The sequence below is a fragment of the Prionailurus viverrinus genome, chromosome A1 (genome assembly GCF_022837055.1).
Source record: "Prionailurus viverrinus isolate Anna chromosome A1, UM_Priviv_1.0, whole genome shotgun sequence".
NCBI lineage: Eukaryota > Metazoa > Chordata > Mammalia > Carnivora > Felidae > Prionailurus > Prionailurus viverrinus.
This window is the reverse complement of record NC_062561.1, coordinates 14,161,107-14,179,447: the sequence shown is the minus strand read 5'-3', so window position 1 is coordinate 14,179,447 and position 18,341 is coordinate 14,161,107. Positions and strand designations below refer to the sequence as shown.

The 18,341-nt window shown below is 35.4% G+C and overlaps 1 protein-coding gene across 9 annotated transcripts in view; it reads right to left on the bottom strand.

Annotated features, from left to right (window-relative positions):
- The window catches only part of NBEA (neurobeachin), a 680,460-nt gene that overhangs the window by 393,569 nt on the left and 268,550 nt on the right, over positions 1–18,341 (bottom strand). The window lies entirely within an intron of this gene.

Genomic DNA, 18,341 nt, shown 5'->3' with positions numbered 1-18,341 from the left:
CATTCTTAAAAATACTTTAAGTAGTGTATGTTAAAAAAGAACAGAGGTGAAGAAAATAATTCTGCTCAAGCAAATAAATAATCTGGTAACATCTAACTATCTGTCTTAGAAGTAAGTGCTCTGAAGTAAGACTGCTTGGACTAGAATGCTGGTTCTGAGGCGACCTAGGGGAGCGTGGGACATTAAGACTTCCTTTGCCTACAAAATGAAGATGACTGGAGTACGACTGGTGAGGATTAAATGAGCTAAGGCATGTAAAGTGCACAGAAAAATACCCGGCACACTGTGAGAGGTCAGTCACGGTAGCTCTTATCACAACTACTCTTCCAATACAACAAAACTATATTTACTCTTACAAAATGTGGCTCTGACTTAAAAAAACAAAATCACTATAATAATACAATGGTAGATGAACACACACTGTTCTACATCGAAGACATCTATGGCAAAAAATTGAACAATGCTTCAAAACAAAAGTTCAGCCACAAAGCTAAGTAACATTTTGGCTACGTATGAGGAAAAACATGAATGCCAAAAAGGTTATTAATCACAGAATAATTTTCCATATATTACTAATACTTAAAACTAAAGAACTGTATTGTGAAATGATTAAATAGGGATAAGGGAACAGACAGGATTCCTTCTTTCTTAACTTGGAAATAGCATGATCTGATTCATTTGTGTGCTCAAAGCCTCACCATTAGCACTTCATTTTGACTTTTTCTTCTCTTATTTGGATGAACAGTTTTAGACAAAAACTCAGAAAACTGGTGTGAGCACTTCCACAAAGACTATTCTGGAGGAACAACTCGAGGCAAGAAAGGGACTCGGGTGCAGCTGTGAAGACTTGCCGTAGATAAACAGAATTTTCAATATTCTCCCTTACTCCGTTATTCCTGAACCTAGAACCTTCTTTTAACACAATGGTTCTCAAACTTTCGTGTAGATTAGAATCATCTGTAATGCTGGTTAAACAGACTCCTAGGACCCCATCCCCCTAACTTCTGATTCAGCAGGTTTGGGTGTACTGTGAGAATCTGCACTTCTAACACATTCTCAGGTGGCTTGCTACTGCTGATCCAGGAAACACACTTGGAGGATAACTGTTTCAGTGAGAAGATTTACTACTAGTAAATTAGAATAAAATAGCTAGCAAAGACAAGGCTACCTGAAGTCATAAAATAATCACAGTAAGTTATGTCTGACTTTAGTGAATATAGATGGACAGAGCTCCTTTTTCACGTCTACTTAATTCATTCCTTCTTATCTCCAGGATCATGTCCTATGGCTTCCCAGCTAAAGTAATCCCATCCTTTAAGGAAAGATGAGTAAGAATGAGAAGAGCAAACCTATGAAAAGGAGAAAAATCCAGATGCTGTTGTTTGCTTCTGTACTTGAATTCTGAGTGAAGCATGAATATTTTTATTTAAGATTAATTAATGAGAGTGAAATTACTTTAGAAAAATTTTAGATGTATAAAGGTCCACATCAGTTATATTATCATAATATACTATTGTGTAATTAAATCCAGGTGTATTTTTTCCCTAGCTTATGACTTTTTCCCATAATTTATGGGTTTATGTATGATTTAGAAGCATCAGAATTGCAACAATAGTGTTCTAAGTGATTAAGTTACAGATCAAATAGAAACTTCAATTAATCTAAGCAAATATTTACATGAGTGTGTATACATATGTACTAATTATCTTAAGGGTAATGGATAAAAACAGACATTTCTCAGTGAGTGAATCCCTACAATAGGATTTTTTTAAAAGTGTTTTTAAACATATATTCATTTCTGAGAGGCAGAGACAGAGCACAAGGGTGAAGGGGCAGAGAGAGAGGGAGACACAGAATCCGAAGCAGGCTCCAGGCTCTGAGATGTCAGCATAGAGCCTGAGGCAGGGCTCGAACCCACGAGCCGTGAGGTCATGACTTGAGCTGAAGTTGGAAGCTTAACTGACTGAGCCACCCAGGCACCTCCCCTCTGCAACCCCCGCAAAATAGGATTTTAATAAGCAACTAATTTCTTATAAAACTCAATAGAATATTAAATGATGCTTTTACATATCATCCTGTAACCATAATTTTAATTTTCTAATGAGGGATAAAGTAACATTTTACCCAGCAAGAGACCAAATGTTTTAAGTACATAAAATCATCATTAAATAATACTGCCAGATAGCTCTATCAAACAACAAGCTATGCTAAGTGGAAATGTTTCATCCTCACTTTTTTACAGTGAGGAAAATGGACAGGGTTTTGTCATTGTTGTCAATAAGAGTTACAGCTTCCTCACAATGTCTTTTAAAGGAAAGTAAACTTCAGATAAAGTTTAGAATTCTAGAAAATAATAACAATTCTACTTTCATTTAGGACACTGCTTATGTTGTGAGTTTGTCTGTTTCTTTGTTTGTTTGTTTATTTTGAGAATGAGAGAGATGCAGGGATGGGGGCTGCAGAGAGAAAGAATCCCAAGCAGGCTCTGCACTGTTACTGCAGAGCCTGATGCGGGGCTCGAGTTCATGAATCATGAGATCATTACCTGAGCTGAAACTAAGAGGTGGATGCTTAACTTATTGAGTCACCCAGGTGCCCTGTGAGTTTTATTTTAATAAACTCCTTTATGTTTGTGTCACTTCATAAAGTTATAATTCTAACTTTCAGTTTTAACTTTTGTATCCTCCTAGGTCCTTTTAGCATGTCATAAATATAATAAATACTTGATAATTTAATTTGGTACATTAAAATTCTTAAATTTACTCACTTCTTACATCATAAAAAAGTTATGTATATAATAATAAAATCTAGAATGAAAGTAATTATGTAACTTTAAGTAATGTACAATAAAAGATACAACTCATATATAAAAGAAATTATTACACTAGTGAAATTCCACAACAGATTTCAGTATTCAAATGCTCCTATGTAAATTAGGAAATATAGGCATAGGTAAGTGAAGTGATTTGCTTAAGTAAACTTAGATAAAAAGGAAAGATTAGGAGAGTATTAATGAAGCAAAACCATAAGCTGTAATTTCTTAATCAGCTACATAGTATAACTGGGAATCGACAAACATTGACTTTAAATATTCTGTTTAGTTTTCACTAAGTTTCTAATGTGAAATATAATTTAACATACTAGACAAGTGAAGAGTAAATGTGCCCTGAATCTTAGGTTCTGTAACCTTGTGACCTACTGGTAAACAGTTTTTTCCGCTATAACTGTCTAGGTTTATAGCAACTAATGAACACGTGAAGCTGAAAAAATTCTTGCCTACTTTATCTCCACATGGACTTCTAAATTAAAAAACTGACATTTTCTCCTTATTCTTTTTAAACAGAATCATACACATTTTCAAGTGCATGAGTACAGATTAAGAAAGAAGATGAAATTACAGAAGATTAAGAAATTGAATCTCAATAGAATTCTACTGCAAGGAAGTATTTTATTCACTCTTTTATAAGGTAAATTGAATTCCAAACATGCATTTTTTTCAAGGTCTAAGAAATGTAACGCTGGGATGTCTTTAGATAGCTATAAAAGCTTTTTTACACTGCATGTTTGGAAATTGTTAATTGCATGTGTCTCAGACAAAAAGAAAAAAAAAACAAACTGAAATGGAAATACTCCTCCTTTCTAGTGAACTAGTCAAATAAAATATAAAATTTAACTATAAAGTTCAGAAAATATGTCATTTAACTGAGACCACACAACAGACCTAGTGCTATAAAGAGTAAGGCTAATTGTCTTTTAAATAGGTGATATAAAAATGAAATAATAAAACTTTTCCTAGTAAATAATATTTTTTTTTCAACATTTATTTATTTTTGGGATAGAGAGAGACAGAGCATGAACGGGGGAGGGGCAGAGACAGAGGGAGACACAGAATCGGAAACAGGCTCCAGGCTCTGAGCCATCAGCCCAGAGCCTGACGCGGGGCTCGAACTCACAGAGCGCGAGATCATGACCTGGCTGAAGTCGGACGCTTAACCGACTGCGCCACCCAGGCGCCCCAGTAAATAATATTTTTAACACAAGAGTTGTATATGCTTCTGACTGGGGCAGCCAGGCACTCCTGGTTTTAGTGCTTTCCCACAGAATGACCTAGGTCCTCCCTTCCAATCGCCTCACTTTTCCTCAGACCAGTTCTCCCTTCCCACTTATAGGTGACGCCTGTATACAGTGCTCTGAGAATATCTTTCCTGTGACTGTAGTCTGTTAATGGGTGCTGTTAGTATAGTGCTTGGCTCACATAATATTTTTTGAAAATACAATTTGAAATATCATGAGTTATAAATTCAAATTAAAAAAAAATAGAAAACTTCCACTTAAGATGCAGAAAGCTGGAAATGGTCACTCCCACACTGATCACAAGAAAAAGCCAGAAAATATATAGAATTATAGCACTTTTAGGATCTAGCAGATTGCTGAGATCACAGGACAACCAATTAGGCTTGAAATCTGAAGAAAGACCAGGGAGGGATGAAGAACTTGCTTCCTCGGGGCAGAGCCCAGGAAGAAGAAACACTGGGTCCTCCATAGACTGGTAAGAGGAAATCAGCTAACACTTTTAATAAGTTGATCGAGTCCAAGTGTGAGCTAATGTGAGAGAATGAAATCTTCAGAGCTGCAAGCACAAGGGGAGTCTGCGGTAATTTGCAGGCTCTTGTCCACAAACCTCACCATTACTCATGAGAGAGACCGGGGGCAGCATGGAAGACTGAGAAAGTCCTTTCACCGCTGCAGGCTAAGCAAGGGAAGCGGTGGCTGTTGTAGAAAAGACATAAAGCCCAGCCTGGACCTTCTTCTCTATAACCTCTGCGGAACAAAAGCCTTATCTGTCTTAGAACAGGGCGGCAAGACCGGTCACGTTCAGGGTACCAGAGAGAGCCTTTTGCAGCTAGAGAAAGGGAACAGAAAAAAAAAAAAAAAAAAACTTTTCTGAGGGAGAGCAGGAAGTCCTGATATTTAGAGATTCTCCAACCACTTGCAAATGGGCAGGATCAGTAGCAAGTCCCACACACAAGACCTGGGGCAGCACTTGCCTAAAACCCAGTCTGGAGCAGAACAACAGGAAACAACCCATGCCCACCACAAACCAGGCTTGCAAGTACCCAGTACAGATACAGCAGACGACTGTTGTGGAGGGAACCTCTTTGAAATATAGGAAATATAGGATCGAAAGAAAGCCTTCAATAGGAACACTGAGTAAAACATTCTGAGAAGTCAGCCTCTACATAAAGACAAGGTAAATGTAGTGAAATTTAAGGCATGAGTTGCAGTGAGAGTATTTAAAACAAGAAAACACAAACCTAGCTCAACTCCTGGGTAGAATAATTTAAGCTACAATAGGAGAGGCCTAGCATAAGAGGCAAGCCCTTTTCCAGGATAAATACCATGTCAGTTATGACTAATCTATAGATAATGTCCAGTTTTCAACCAAGAAGTACAAGACATACAAAGAAGAAAAACCGACAAAGTCAGAATCACAAAAGGATAGGATCAGAATCACAGAGAAACCAGGTGTTGGAACTATTGGAGATTTAAAATAACTATGTTTAACATGTTGGGAGTTAATTAATACTTGAAAAGATAAGTCAATGTGCATAAACAGGGAATTTTAGCAAAGTAAGAAACTGTAAAAAAGACACAATGATGGAAATACAAAAATAGAGAAAAAAGATAATGTGTTCAATGGGCTTATCAACAGATTCAATAAAGTTAAGGAAAGAATTAGCAAATTTGATGAAAGGCCAATTAAAAAAGGCATATTGAAATAAAAGGAGGATATATATATATATATATATATATATATATATAAAATGAAAGAAGAATATATATATTCTTTGAATGCAAGTGCATTCAAGAGCTGTGGAAGAGTATCAAACAGTCTATATAAATGTCATTAAAATTCCAGAAGAAAAATGTGGTATGCCAAATATGGCTGCCCAAAGGTACCTAAACCATAATCCCTGGAATTTGTGAGTCAGTTATGTTACATGGCAATAGGGACTCTAAAATGAAATTCACGCTTTACACACTGAGATAGGGACATTATCCTGGATTATGTAGGTGGGCCTAATGTAACCACAGGAGCCCTGAAAAAGCAGAAAACCCTCTTGGTGGCATCAGGGAGTTGTAGTAGAAGAGAAAGACGTAAAAGACATGTCAGAAGGTGAAGCCAGAGAGGTCCCAAGTATGAGAAGAATGTGATACACTTTCACTGGTTCTGAATGAAGGGGTCACATGCAAGGACTAGAAAAAGGACTCTCTAGGAGCTAAGGACAGCCCTGACTGACAACTGGCAAATAAACAGGGCTCTTGTCCTACAGTGGCCCGGCACTGAATTCTGCCAACAACCTGAATGAACCTGGTTTACTTCCAAAGCCTCCAACAAGCAAGCAGCCCTGCAAATAGCAGGGTTTTCAATGTGACCTGTGTTGGACTTTTAACCTCCAGAACTGTGTCATAATAAATGAGTATTGTTTTAAGCTGCTAAATTTGTGGCAATTGATTATGGTAGCAATAAAAAACTAATACAGGGAGAGAGAGAAAATTGGTCAGAAGAAATATGTTAAGAGATAATGAATAATAATTTTCCCAAAATGATTAAGTTCCTCAAACCATGGATGCAAGAAGCCCAGGAAAGGGGTGCCTGGGTGGCTCAGTCAGTTGGGCATCCGACTTCAGCTCAGGTCATGATCTCACTGTTCGTGGGTTCGAGTCCCGCATCAGGCTCTGTGCTGACAGCTCAGAGCCTAGAGCCTGCTTCCGATTCTGTCTCCCTCTCTCTCTGCCCCTCCCCCACTCAAGCTCTGTCTCTGTCTCTCTCAAAAATAAATAAACCTTAAAAAAAAAAAAGAATCCCAGGAAGCAAACACAATAAAAATTAATTAATAACTTATATTTGTCATAATAAAATAATGAAATCCAAAAGTAGACAAAAATTTAAAGAAGGCTTTCAGAGAATAAAGACTCATCATGCAAAGAGGAAAAAGGAAAGAATGACCTCACCAGGAAGAGGCAGGCCAGAAGACAGTGGCATGAAATCTATTTCAAATCCACTTCAAAAAAATGTTGGCCACAATTCTATTTCTGGCCAAAACAAACAAACAAACAAACAAAAGTATCTTTCAAAAATGAAGGCAGAGAAGAATTTTTCCAAAGAAACAAAAACTGAGAGATCCATGTATATGCCTTGGAGTGCAAGAACTTTTTTTTTTTTAATGTTTATTTATTTTTGTGAGAGAGGCAGAGACAGAATGCGAGCAGGGGAGGACAGATAGAGAGAGACAGAATCAGAAGCAGGCTCCAGGCTCTGAGCTGTCTGCACAGAACCCGACGCGGGGCTCAAACTCAGACAGGGAGATCATGACCTGAGCCGAAGTCGGATGCTTAACCGACTGAGCCACCCAGACACCCCTGCAGTACAAGAACTTTTAAAGGAGGTTCTTCAAGAATAAGAAATATAATACCTGATGTAAACTTATGTTTCTACAAACATACTAAGAAGGCTAGAAATGATAAATAAGAGTAAATATTAAACTCATTTATTTTTAATTGCACTAAAGATAATGCACTTTACACAGCAAAAAGAGTAGTGATGCATTGTTTCTTAAAAAGACATATAAAGGTAAAATATGACAACATTAACATAAAGGATGACAGAGTAAAAGTAAAGTAAAAGTAAACCATTATAAGAATCTTACACAACACATGAAAGAGTATAAAACTATTAAAGATTATAAAAATTTAGGGGTGCCTGGTGGCTCAATCAGTTAATCACCTGGTTCTAGATATCAGCTCACGTCATGATCTCATGGTCATGAAATCGAGCCCCGTGTCAAGCTTTGAGCTGACAGTGCAGAGCCTACTTGGGATTCTCTTCTCTCTCTCTGCTCCTTCCCCACTTGCTCTGTCTCTCAAATAAACATTAAAAGAATAAAAAAATAAATAAAGACTGCAATAACTTAAGGATTTTTATTGTAAGCCTTGGGCAGCTCTGAAAATATTTTACAGCTGAATAAACAATAAGCCAATATTGGAGAGAAAAAAGAATGATACAAAAAATGCCCTATTAATCCAAGAGAAAGCAGAAATAGAGGGATAAAAAAAAGTAAAAAAAAGATGGGAAATAATAGTTTTTAGAAAACAAGTAGCAAGTTGATAGATATAAATGCAACCATATCAGTAATAACATTAAATGTAAAATATATTGTCAATTGTCAAATTGATAATAAAAAAAAAAGCTGGGTCCAATGACACATTATGAAAACCCTACTTTAAGAGTAAAAATATAGATAAGTTTAAAGAAAAGACAGGAAAGAGAAATGCCATTAAGACCCTAATATAAAAAGAGCCAGCGAAAGAGCTGAAGAGATTTTTATTAGATGAGATATTAGAATTTACATTATATTTGACTAATCTTTTGTATAGCTTGAAGATTATAAGAAAATCAAATTTTCCCATGATGTAATTAAGGGACAAAATAAATGGATATGGCATAATCTAGTTTACAGTAGTGATTAAAAAATAAAACTAAGCTATTTCAATGCTTATACTCAATTTAATATATGGTAATAAACAAACTAGCTATATAAAAATAATTTGGATTTTCACTGTTACTAATTGGCTGATCTTCCTGCTGAGAACAGCTAAACAACTAGACAGAAATCGAACCGAAAGAAAAAATACCTCTTTAAGGGTAATGGAACATTAAGGCAGGGGCCAAATATTTGATGATGATTCTTAAAAAGAAGAAATCCTAAAAGAGGTGATTTTGGCATTTGGGCCCCTTTTTCATATGGACATGGTTTAGAAGAAGCAGTTTAATGACTCAGCAGTTGAACAAACTTTTAACAAATTTATGGAGAAAAACCGAAGTTTAGGACCCACCAAAGGCAGGGAGAACTTAGAAAAATCCTTATGATTCAAGTTGGAACCCTACAGAATTACACCCTAGAGTAGTGGTAAACCAGAAAAAAGACTAAGCCCTATAACCTTGACTATATTATGTTATCTAGAATTGATAGTGCCTACCAGAAACAAATGTAATTTTTTTCTGGAAAAATCCACCACTTTGTACCTTTATAATCTCTCATATACCAGGTTCTTCACACTAGAATTAAAACAAATGGCATTAGAAAAAAAATGTATTATCCAATACTAACAGAAACACAAAATCATACATATAGTCCAAAAGCCCAATAATGAAACCAAGACTTGAAATACCTATGTCTCATGTATTCATGCAAATCATAGACAAGATAGACAATTGGAAGAGAAAAACTATGAAAAAAATCAAATGGAAATTCTAGTACTTACTAATTTCAGAATCTAGAAGATTAGAAACAACTACAGAGAGAATTAGTAAAGTGGACTAAGGTTAAAAAATATACTCAGAATTAGAGAATGAGAAAGAATACACATAAATAGATAACAAATAAAGAAAATATCTGATATATGTATAATTCAAGCCCTAAGAAAAGAATGAGTAAGAAGCAAAATTTGAGGTGGTAATGGCTAAGAATTTTCCAGCTGCTGATGAAAGTCAACAAATTTGAGACTTGAGAAGCTCTTGCAAGCCCAAGCTAGATAAATACCAAGAAAAACCACAGAGCCTGAGTATATCACAGTTCAAATGGTAAACACCAAAGATAGAGACAATCTTAAAAGCAGGTAGCAATGGTGGGGAAGACAGGATAAGAGCATAGAAATAGCAGCAAGACTAAAAGTTTTCTGGGTTTTTTTTTTAAGGCAAAAAAGTAAAGAAAGCATAGAAAGAACAAAACCCAAAAACAGTTGAAGAATATTTTCAACGCAGTAAAAGAAAACAACTCCAACCTAAAATTTATACTGGCTCCAATTTGTCATTAAAAAAATTTAGGTAATTTTTTTTTTTTAATTTTTTTAACCTTTATTTATTTTTGAGACAGAGCATGAATGGGGGAGGGTCAGAGAGAGAGGGAGACACAGACAGAAGCAGGCTCCAGGCTCTGAGCCATCAGCCCAGAGCCTGACGCGGGGCTCAAACTCACGGACCGCGAGATCGTGACCTGAGCTGAAGTCGGACGCTTAACCGACTGAGCCACCCAGGCGCCTCAAATTTAGGTAAATTTGAAAGGGTTTTAGTCAAATAAGAACTGAGAGAATTCATAAGTGGCAGGCCTACATGAAATGAAATACTAAAAGGTGTTCTTCAAGATGAAGGAAAATGATACCAGATGGAAATCAGACTTTCAGAAAGTAATGATGAGCAACAAAAAATGATAACCATGTGGGTAAATCTAAATAGAGGTTGACTAACAAAATAGTAATTATGCTCTGTTATGGGGTTTAAAATTTTACATCCACACAAACATGTGTACAGGTGTACAAGTGTATTTGCACAATTGGGGGTAAATGAAGTTAAACTATACTAAGATCTATGCATTGTCCTGGAAGACGACTTAGATAAACTAAGAATTAATGTTGCAATCTGGAGGATGACTACTTAAAACACTGTTTCTCAGAGTGTGCTCTCAGGACCAGCAGGATCAAGATCATCTAGTGTAATGGTTAATTTCATGTATCAATTTAACTGGATCATAGGGTATGCAGATATTTGGTCAAATATTTTTCTGGTGTGTCTGTAAGGGTGTTTCTGGATGAGATTAATATTTTGAATGGGAAGACTGACTAAAGCAGACAGACCTTCCTAATGTGGATAGGCCTCATCCATTCAGCTGAAGGCGTGAATAGAACAAAAAGCTGAGTAAGAGAGAGCTCCTCCTGCCTGACAGTTGGAGCAGGAACGCTGGTCTTTTCCAGCCTTTGGACTCAGACAAAAACATTGGCTCCTCTTGGGTTTTGAGCCTGCCAGCTTTCAGACTGGAACTTATAACATCAGTTTTTCTGGTTCTCAAGCCTTTAGACTTGGACTGGAAATATATAAATTGGCTTTTCTGAATCTCCAGCTTGCCAGGGGACTTCTCACACTCCAGAAATCCATTGAATCAGAACTCTGGGGTGGGACTCAGCAGTACATGTTTTAACAAGCCTTCCACGTAACTCTGTTGCAAGTTGGTGTCTATGAACCTCTGCACTAAGGAAAACTAGTAATAATAACGTATAACCCTCAACCTCACAGTTTCTTGTTACTTCTCTCTAGTGAATGTTTCTTCAACAATATGAATAAAGTTGATTAATTACTACCAAGACTAGAAAGGAAGGAAGGAAAGCAGCCAAAAAGAAAGCAGACTCAAATAATGAATATCAGGAATTGTTAGAAGGACTTTCTTACAGATGACAGGAATGTTAAAAAAAAAAACTATAGAATAGTATGAACTACTTTATGCCAACAGAACCTTCCAAAACTGACACAAGACAAAATAGAAAATCTGGGAAGAGCTGTAGCTATTGAATTGAAATTTTAATTTAAAAACATTCCCTAAAAAGGAGATAGACCAGGGGCACCTGGGTGGCTCAGTCGGTTGAGCGTCTGACTTCCACTCGGGTCATGATCTCACAACTCTGTGGGTTCGAGCCCCGCATCAGGCTCTGCGTTGACGGCTTGGAGCCTCGAGCCTGCTTCGGATTCTGTGTCTCCCTCTCTCTCTGCCCCTAACCCACTCGCATTCTGTCTCTGTCTCAAAAATAAATAAACATTAAAAAAAATTTTAAAAAAGGAGATAGACCAGAATCAGATGTCTTTGCTTGTGAAGTATGCCAAATATTTTAGAAAAAAATAATAATCTGACACAAACTCTTCAAAAGAGAAAAATGGTTTTACATATCAAAGAAAAAGTTGATTTTTTTCTAGGAATTCAAGGTTTGTTTAACATTTAAAAAATAAATCAATCTAAAAGACCACATTAGCAGAAAAAGGAGTATGCAAAAATTTTTTTAATTATAATAAAATTCAATACAGGTAAGTCACAGCAATTCTTGGCTAATTATAAACATAAGAGAGGTCTTACATGTGACAAAAGTATCTATAGTAAATAGACAGGAGCATCATAATTAATGAAGTTCAAAGCTTTCCATCTGAGATGAAGAAAACAATGCTTTTCTAACTACTTTTATAGAAAATTGCAACAGAGGTAGTAGGTGGTACTAGAAGACAAGGAAAAGAAACAAAAAGATTTAAGGATTGTAACAGGGGATACAATTGCCAGTATTCTAAGATGAAAAGACTACGTACATATATATTCATTTAGAAAGAACTATAGATAGGGGCACCTGGGTGGCTCAGTCGGGTGAGCGTCCGACTTCAGCTCAGGTCATGATCTCATAGCTTGTGAGTTTGAACCTGGAATCAGGCTCTGTGCTGACAGCTCAGAGCCTGGAGCCTGCTTTGGATTCTGTGTCTCCCTCTCTCTCTGTCCCTCTCCAGTTCATGCTCTATCTCTATCTACCTCTCTCAAATATAAATAAACATTAAAAAGATTTTATTAAAATGAAGGAAGTAGAGATAAATAATTAGGAATAATAAGTAGCTAAATGTTTCAGGATATTAGTTCAATATACCACAATGGATTATATATGCCAGCAAACAATTTACAAATGCACTTTATAAAAGATATAATTTACAGTGTAAAAATATCAAATTCCATTTTTCACCTCGGAGCAATAAGATGGTATAGAGTTACCTCCCACACTATTAACTAGAAAATTGTACAAAATACAGAGAACAATATTTTCAGAGAACACAGGTAGCACAAGACCATAAACCTTGAGGAAAGAAAAAAAAAATGAAATGATTCCTACCATCATTCAGGTTTCCTGCAGGGAGGTATTTTCCCTATTAGGGCAATTATAGAATCCAGCAAGCATTCTGGGTTGACAAGACTAAAACTGTAGTTCAGGAAGGCCAAGGTGGATAGAATTTGGAGGACTTCCATCCAAGAGGAAAGAATTATAAAGAGAAACAGTTTCAATAATCTGAGTCTTCGGCTGAATAACAATCTATATGTGTGACACTTGAAAGCTCCGAAGGTTAGAATAGATCAAATCCAGAGGAAAGAACAATTACGAAGGAGCTATAACACAAACATTTCCTAACAGCTCATACAGGGCTGAGAAGTGTCTGCGTTCCTTCCGGCCAGAATGGAGAGTCCTCATTAAATACACTGAGCATTTAGGAGAAATCCCAGCACACTTTCTAAGTGTGACAAAATTAGCCCAAGAATAAAGGCCCCTCTAGACTCTCTTTAAAATACCCTAAAAGCATGCCTCATGAGAAAGAATAAAGATTTGGAATAAAGAAAGATTTTGAATAAATCGTGCTGAACAATCATGGACAAAAATACAAACCTCAATATAAACCTCATGCCTTATACAAAAATTAGCTGAAGATGAGTCACAGACTTAAAAGTAAAACTGTTTATGAAGTCATAGAATTTAATGGAAAACATGTAAGAAAAAAATTTTTAGGACTCAGAGGGGTGAAGAGTTCTTAGACATGACAACATGGTAAGTTAGACTACAATAAAAATGCAGTTTTCCTCTGCCAAAGATGCTATTAAAAGGATAAAATAAGAAGCCACAGTCCAGGAGTGTCTGGTGGCTCAGCTGCTTGAGCATCTGACTCTTGATTTTGGCTGAGGTCCCAGGGTTGTGGGATCGAGCCCTGCATTGGGCTCTATGTGGAGTGTGGAGCCTACTCAAGTTTCTCTCCCTCTGCCCCTTTCTCCCACTTGTGCTCTCTGTCTGAAATAAAAAATAAAAAAAAAAACCAAAAAAAAACAAAACAATGTTTTTAAGTGTTTTAAAAGAAGCCACTCTGTGGAAGAAAATAACTGCCAACTAGATTTCTGAAAAAGGACTGGTACTTAGAAAATATAATGAACTCTCAAGGCTTAAAATCAAGAAAGCAATCCAATTATGAAATGGGCAAAAAATATGAACTGACATTTTAATACTGATGGCAAATAAGCACACAAAAAGATGTTCAGAATCATCCATTAGGAAAGTGACAAATTGAGACCACAATGAGATATCACTATCTACCTACCAGGCAGAATGACTTAAAAAAAAAAGACAATACCAAAATCTGGTAAAAATGAAGAGAAACTGGACTATGTGTACATTGCTGGTAGAAGTTTCTTTTAACAAAACTAATCAGGTATTTACCATAAAGCTCAGTAACTTCACTCTTGGTCACTTATCCCAGAGAAATGAAAACATATGCTTACGTAAAAACAAATGTTCACTACATCTTTTTTCATAAAAGCAAAAACTAGAAAAAAACTAAATGCCCTTTAGTGGGTGAATAGTTGAATGAACTGTCATATATGCATACCATGGAATACTACTAAGAAATACAAATGAAAAAAAAAAGAAAAAAACAGAAATACAAATGGAAGAAAACTATTAAAATGTGCAACACTGCTGGTAAGAATGCAAATTGGTGCATCCACTGTGGAAAACACTATGGGGACTCCCCAAAAAGTTAAAAATAGAACTACACTATGACCTGGCAATTGCACTACTAGATACCTACCCAAAGAATACAAAAATACTGATTCAAAGGACACATGCACCCTGATGTTCACAGCAGCATTATCAACAATAGCCAAATTATGGAAAGAGCCCAAATGTCCATTGAGTGATGAATGGATAAAGATGAGGTGGTATACAGATACAATGGAATATTACTGCTATCAAAAAGAATGCAATTTTGCCATTAACAACAACATGGATGGAGCTAGACTATATTAGGCTAAGTGAAATAAGTCAGTCAGAAAAAGACAAATACCATGCGTGCTCACTCATATGTGAAATTTAAGAAACAAAACAAATGAACACAGGGGAAGGGAAAAAAGAGAAGGAGGTAAACAATAAGACTCTTAAATACAGAGAACAAACTGAGGGTTGCTGGAGGGGACGTGGATGGCGAATGGGCTAAATTGGTGAAGGATATTAAGGAGAGCACTTGTTTTGAGCACAGGGTATTATATGTAAGTGATGAATCACTAAATTCTACTCCTGAAACCAATATTACACTATATGTTAACTAACTAGAATTTAAATAAAAATTTGAAACAAACAAACAAACAAAAAAAACATGCAACAACTTGGATGGATCTCAGAGTGTTATGTTTAAGCAAGAAAAGGTCAATGTCAAAATGCACCTCTGGACACCTATGAGTCAAAGACTAAATTGTAGGTAAACACAGAAAAAATATTGAATGAAAATTAAAACATTATAATGAAAATTTATATAATAAAGCTAAAACAGTTCTTAGAGGAAAAGTTGTGACTTTAAAAGCTCATATTAGAAAAGAAGAGATATCTAAAATCAATGATCTAAGCAAGGGTCAGCAAATGTTTTCTCTAAAAGGTGAGAGAGTAAATATTTTTGGCATTTAGGCAATACTTTCTCTATTACAGCAACTTAACACTGCCACTATAATGTGAAAGCAATCACGGCAATATACAGACAAATGATAGGACTATATACCAATAAAAGTTTATTTTTAATAGAAACTGGTGGCAGGCAAATTTAGTTCATGGGTCATAGCTTGTAAACTACTAATATATGAAAAGGAATTAATAAGACCAGAATTCAGTGTAATGGAAAACAGAAAAAAAAAACTAATGAAGCTAATAGCTAATCTCTGAGAAAAATAGTAACACTGAACAATCAATAGCTATTCTAGTAATGATACAGTGAGAAAAGCCATAAATTAACAAAATCTGGAATGAAAGAGCACCATTAGAGATCCTATAAATATTTTTAAATAACAAAAAAATAAAACTTTATGGCACTAAATCAAACAACTTAGATAAAATGGCTAAATTCCTAGAAGTCACAAATGACCAAAACTGATGCCAAAAAATCCCCCCCCCAAAAACCAAAAAATCTAAATAATCACTTGCCCATTAGAGAAACTTAATTTGTAATTTAAAACTTTTCCATAAAGAAAATTCCATTTAGAGATGGCTCCACAGGTGAATTCTTACACATTTAAGGATAAATATCACTAAAGCTACAAATAACACTATCTTACACACAGAAGATAATAAGGAAACTACAGATAGAATTATTGAGCTGACAAAAGTTCTAAACCATCTACCAAAGTCTATTAAAATTAAGTGAATTAAGCAGAGCTGCAGGATACAAGGTCAAATATGCAAAAATAAATTGTCTTTTTATACACTATCAACACACTATTAAAATATTTCTCTTTTTCAGCTCTACTAAGGTATAACTGACACAGGCAATCATCAATTGACTGTGTTAAGATAAATTTATTTGCATATAGTATAAATGAAAACATACAGTATTTACTTTTTTACTTGGCTTCTAACTCAAAATTGGAAATCTAAAGTAAAAAAGTAAACATAAGATCTTTAGATTGAAAACTACAGTTAGGTGCTGAGAGAAATTAAAGATCTCAATGAATGGATACAGACAATGTTCACAGACTGGAAGACTCAATAATATTAAGTCATCATTTCTCCTTAAATTTAATTAAAGATTCAACACAATCCTACTTAACACTACAGCAGGTTTTGTTTTGTTTTGTTTTGTTTTGTTAGAAACTGGCAAACAGATTCTAACATTTATGTGAAAATGCAAATAACCTAGAACAGTCAAAGCAAATGTAGAGAGGAACAGAGCTAGAAAACTTGTACCACCTGCTTTCAAGATTTACTATAAAGCTCCAGTAAATGAAGACAGGAGGGTATTGGCAGAAGAACAGCCATACAGATAATGGAACAGTACAGAGGCCAGAAATAGATTCAGGCATAGGTGGGCAAATGATTTTAAACCAGTGTACCAAAGTAATTCAATGGTGCTGAAACAGTGATTTATAAAAATGGATAAAAACAAACCTCAACTTTTATCTCGACATACACACAAAAATTAAGTGAAAATGGATCATCACAGACCTAATCACAAAAGCTAAAAACTACAAAACTTTTAGAAGAAATTGTAAGAACGCTTCATGACTTTCAGGAAGGTAAAGATTTCTTAGGACACAAAAGTACAAACCATAATAGAAAAGACTTTTTGAAACAATGGAGTTTAGGGGCGCCTGGGTGGCGCAGTCGGTTAAGCGTCCGACTTCAGCCAGGTCACGATCTCGCGGTCCGTGAGTTCGAGCCCCGTGTCAGGCTCTGGGCTGATGGCTCAGAGCCTGGAGCCTGTTTCCGATTCTGTGTCTCCCTCTCTCTCTGCCCCTCCCCCGTTCATGCTCTGTCTCTCTCTGTCCCAAAAATAAATGTTGAAAAAAAAAAAAAAAAAAAAGAAACAATGGAGTTTATTAAAATTAGAAAGTTCCTGTTCTTACTAGTTTTAACAAAATAAAAATATAAAATGGAACATAAAAATTTTGCAATGCATATATCTGACAGAGGACATATATTCAGAATATATAAAGAACTCTTATATCCCAAAAAGGAATTTTTTTAAAAAAAAGCAAAAGATTTGAATGGCCCATAAGCACAGGAAAAAACAAAAACAAACAAAACACCTTCCTATCATTAATCATTAAGAAAATCGAAAATAAAACCTAATGAGATATGCTTACCCCGTCATAATAAAGTATAAAATTTAAAAGATTAACCGTACCAGTGTCAACAACAATATAGAACAAAGGGTACTTTTATACATTGTTGACAGGAATATAACATGATACAACCACTTTGCAAATAGTTTCTTAGAAGGGTAAGCATATACTTACTACACAGCCAGCAATTTTAGTTGTCTACCTGAGAACGTTATGTCTAATACAAGACTTGTACTCAAAGGTCCACTGACTATTAAATGCCCACAGAAATAAACAAAAAGACATGGATGAGTCTCAGAATCTCAAAAGTTGAGTGAAGGAAGACAGACACAAAAAGGCATATTCTGCATGATTCCATCTATGTGAAGCCCTAGAAAAGACAAATTTAAGTTACAATATTAAAAAGCACATAAACGGTTGCCTGAGGCAAAGATGGAGGGAATTACATATGGAGCACAAGGGAACTTTCTGGGGTGATGGATATATTTTATCTCTTGATTGCAATGGTTATATGGGTACCTAAACCAATCAAAACTCAATAAAAGGTACACTTGAATGAGGTTTTTTAAAGTTGAAACAACATACACAAATGGTCTCAATAACATTGATTTGGAAATTAGAGAAAAAAATACAAATACAAAATATTAAAATGCTAAGAATAAATCAAATAGGAAATATGTAAGCCTTCTACATAGAAAAGTAAATACTGTTACTAGAAAAATTAAAAAGAAATGGAATATATGATGCTCATAGTCTGAAAATTTCATTATTGAAGGAGATCTGTAGATGCAATAGAGATCGATACAGTTGCAATAGATCTATGAATTCTATTCCTAGCCA